Source organism: Elephantulus edwardii, unplaced genomic scaffold (genome assembly GCF_000299155.1).
Source record: "Elephantulus edwardii isolate Elephantulus edwardi_28Jun2011 unplaced genomic scaffold, EleEdw1.0 scaffold00005, whole genome shotgun sequence".
Taxonomy (NCBI): Eukaryota; Metazoa; Chordata; class Mammalia; order Macroscelidea; family Macroscelididae; genus Elephantulus; species Elephantulus edwardii.
This window is the reverse complement of record NW_006399755.1, coordinates 14,272,002-14,276,360: the sequence shown is the minus strand read 5'-3', so window position 1 is coordinate 14,276,360 and position 4,359 is coordinate 14,272,002. Positions and strand designations below refer to the sequence as shown.

General features: G+C 39.6%; 1 pseudogene; it reads left to right on the top strand.

Moving 5' to 3' along the window:
• Positions 1-850: 850 nt before the first annotated feature.
• On the top strand, positions 851-1,324 carry LOC102847241 (annotated as a pseudogene).
• The last annotated feature ends 3,035 nt before the right edge of the window (positions 1,325-4,359 follow it).

Sequence of the window (4,359 nt, the reverse complement as noted above, 5' to 3'; positions counted from 1 at the left end):
TTCTCACCAGGGTCTTGCTCCAATCTCTCTCAAGTCTTGTTGTACAGTGTAAGAAACACTCTCTCTTATCCTAGTCCCACAGCTGTTGATAATTTATAAGAACAGCATGTCTGTAGTTAAGGTAGCTTGATGTAATGGCTAGAAAAAGCCAACTTTAGGCTAAAACTGCAGTAATAATAAGAAATTTTGTATGCATTTGCTCATTTAATATATGCAATAATGTCTAGTGTAGAAACTTTGAAATCTACATTTAAGTAAAGGGTGTAGTTGAAAATGGGACCTAGATCTGTCACATATTGTTGATCATGAACTAGATGACCCTTACGGAAGGTGTGAGACAGACTGCATTTGGGAAGGTGCACACTTTATTGTAGGGTGGGGTGGGCCTGCAAGGTCCCAGATCAGGAATTGATTCAAACCTTAGTCTAGGCAGGCAATAGACGGAAATTCATTGCCACAGAGAGAACAGGAGGCATATATGTTAAGAAGTGACTTTACATTGAAAATGCATCTTTAAAATTTTTACTAACTAAACTCTTGGTAAAGGAGCTAGCCCTGGTGGTACAAATTATTAAACACGTAAATGATAACTGAAAGATTGGCAGTTAAAATCCACCTAGCAACTTTTCAGGAGAAATATCTGGTTCTGTTTCCGTAGAAGGAACTCTGGTAATGTATTAGGTTAAGTGTTGCCCTGCTATCTGAATGATCAGTGGTTCTAATGTATCAGCTGCTCCAAGGGAGACCAATGAGCTGCCTCCTTTTGTAAAGATTTACAGCCACAGAAACTCAGTGGAAGTTTACCATGAGTAAGAATCAACTCTAGCCCGGTTCCCCTGGAGTCGCAGCCATGAAGGTCGAGCTGTACAGTTGCAGCGGGTACAAGATCTACTCCGGGCATGAGAAGCGCCACGCCAGGACCAACGGGAAGGTATTCCAGTTTCTTAATGCAAAATGCGAGTCGGCTTTCCTTTCCAAAAGGAATCCACGACAGATAAATTGGATTGTCCTCTACATAAGGAAGCACAAAAAGGGCCAGTCGGAAGAAATTAAAAAGAAAAGAACCCGCTGTGCAGTCAAATTCCAAAGGACCATCTTTGGTGCATCTCTTGCTGATGTAATGGCCAAGAGGAATCAAAAGCCTGAAGATAGAAAGGCTCAATGAGAACAGGCTATCGGGGCTACCAAGGAATCAAAAAAGGCTAAACAAGCATCTAAAAAGACTGCAATGGCTGCTGCTAAGGCTCCCACGAAAGCAGCGCCTAAACAAAAAATTGTGAAGCCTGTGAAAGTTTCTACTCCCCGAGTTGGTGGAAAACGCTAAGTTGGCACATGAGACTTAAATAAACATTCAGTTATAATTCTTAAAAAAAAAAAATCAACTCTACACTATGGCTTTACTGGCTTGCTTGGGTTTTGGTTGCTTCCTAGAGTTTACAGCCAAGGGAGCTGACGGGGCAGTTTTACTCTGTCACACAGGTCTCAAGGATGCCAACTAAATTACATCCAACAACTAAATTACATCCAACAATATCCTATATACTTACTACCATTGTTCAAACTGGGGGGGAAAATGAATTATGTATAGGCAGATGTATTGCAAAACATCACTCCAAGACACAACTCAATAAAATGCAGCAGAGAAACCTACATATTATAAAGAAAGGGGGATTCCTTTATTTTAGATGAAGGAATTAATATATTATAGCCTGGATTTCACCAAGTATTAACCCATTGGACTTATATCTCTTTATACAGTGCACAACTTGTGTAACAGTGCAGAGTAGCTCTGGAACTTGACAATAGGAAATTACACAGCTTTGAGGTTGCAGGAGGCAAAGAGTGAACATCTAAAGAGATAATTTTATCATCATTGGTTTAAGACAGAACCAGAAACTGGTGTTTCCAGTCTTAAGAATCACAGAGGGATTGTTGGTCAAGCCCTTGTCCTGCATAGTCTAAGCAAGTCTGAGATGGATAATTCTTATGTTTGGTAAAGTTTGGAAAATACTTCTCTAAACCATGGATATCACACTGTATTGCCACCAGGGACAGATTAACCAATTAACTAAGATAAGCAGGGACTTCTTTTACTTAGTAATCCATAGTGAAAATGTTGGAACTCATGCAGAAAATTTCAGTACACATTAAGTAAGCACAAGTAATGCCATGCTTACCTTGATTACTGAATACTCCATTTCTATCAGGAATCATATATTAAAAAAAAATATTCTTTCCTGTCATCCAGTGAGAACTTACTCCACCTGTGCTGGGTTTCTGAGACTGTAGATGGCATGAGAAGAGATTTCTGTCTTTCCAATGAGGAGCTGTCTTGATTTATTAGGAAAGCGCTGTGGAATTGGGAGAGGGTGAGATGTTAGCTCTATCTAGAGGCATTAACTTTGACAGAGTGAAACTATGTGAAATCATTCACCACACATCAATAAATGCATGCTAGTAAGCCTGTGCTTACCTTGTTTATGGGGTAATCTGACCTGATTGCAGCTGTCTCAAGTAGTGACTATGGCAAGCATCTGCTCTATTGGGCTGGATGTCTTTTGGGCGTAAGACCATGTCTGACTCAACATCTACATCCATAGCACATATTTCAAAATTTTGAACCAAAAAAGTGAAAGTCAATCAACAAAATTCACCACTCGTTGCTGGTGAGTTGGACTCGCAGTGACCTTCCACTAGGTATCCAAGGTTATAAATCAGTACAGGAGGAGACTACCCATCTATCTCCTTCAGATCATCTGGTGGACTCAAGCCACCAATCTTTTGCTTAGCAGCCCTATACTTTACACATCATGCCACTACTAGGGCTCCTTAATCAAGAAATAAATAATCCATCAATTGTATGACTTTATGGTCAATCTAAAAATTCTGGCTTCCTTATCATGCTATTAAAATACCAGCCTAAGTAATTAAAACAATGCATGTTCTTCCATTGTTCTTCCCCAAACCACTGTCATTCTTCAAACTACTCTCAAAGGGAAAGAGCCTATCGTTTTAGGGGATGACTTCACTCTTAAACTTAGGGCATGACAGAGAGATAGGAACTCTCATTCCCTGTTGGTGGGATTGTAAAGTGGTACAACCACTCTGGAAGGCAGTTTGGTATTTCCTCAAAGAGCTGAACATAGAAATTCCATATGACCCAGCTCCTCCACTGCTAGGAATATACCTCAATGAAATGAGAACAGACACATCAGGATTTTTGTACACCAATGTTTGTCCAGTGTTATTTATAATCACCAGAACATGGAAGCAGTCCAATGTCCAACTATAACTGAAAGGATTGAGAAATTGTGTACATTCATTTGATGGAATATCATGCAACACTTATGAGAAATTATTTTGAAAATTAGTACATAGCTTGGATGAGGCTGGAGAGCATTCTGCTGAGTGAATGACCTCAATCTCATAAGGATAAATACTACATATCTCTACATATTGTAGAGATAGAAAAGTAACTAGTCAAACTTGTGTGAGGATCCAAGGGGTAAAGGATGGGAGCAGAGGAGTGAGGATGGGCAGGGGGATATCAGAGTGTCACACTATTTGGTGGGTGGAGAGAGTGGGGTAGGTAAAGGAAATGGGGAAGATCCACCAGAGATCTGGAAAGGGTAATAGTTGGCAGAGTTCAACGGTGATTAATTTTATAAACACAATGAATGGGAATGATTGCATGAAGTACATTGTGAATGAAGGATAGTGTGAAACATATACATGCTTTGCAAGTAAACCAATATAAAATAAAAACTAAAGAAACAAAACGAAAACTTACAGCATGTCATGTTTCAAACTTTACTAAGATTTGGGTCAGGGCTCAGCCTCTAATCCATTGTTGAAAAGATTAGACCATTAGGCTTCATTTCACCCTTCATAAGATGGGAATGTCTTTAATTTTTTTTTTTTAAGATATCTTCAAATGTTCACAGGCTAGAATCCTATGATTCTAATCTAGAATTTTTTCAAGATGTGAAAATCCTTTTTGAGTGATCTTTTAAATTGGCATCATTTAGATCATGTTAGAGCCCAGGCAGTGAATGGCTTTAGTCTGGGATTTTCTTGAAGACTTCACTGCTGCTAAGAGAATTTCTCTAACAGGCACACTCCAGTAAATGCTGGCCACTGCTGTGGGCAACTCAATACATTCTGGCTGCCTGACGGATATGTTGGACGGAAAGCCAACTGGACAAGCGAAGCGTGGGGAGCCCTGGAAAATACACAAGTTCAAAGGCAGAAAGCTGTGCCATGTAGGTTTCCAAAAGTGTTGAAACTCAGAGGTTTTTAAATGCTAAGTCCTTTGGAAAAATGAATGTGTCTAATTCCAAGGGAATGGCTTCTAGTAAT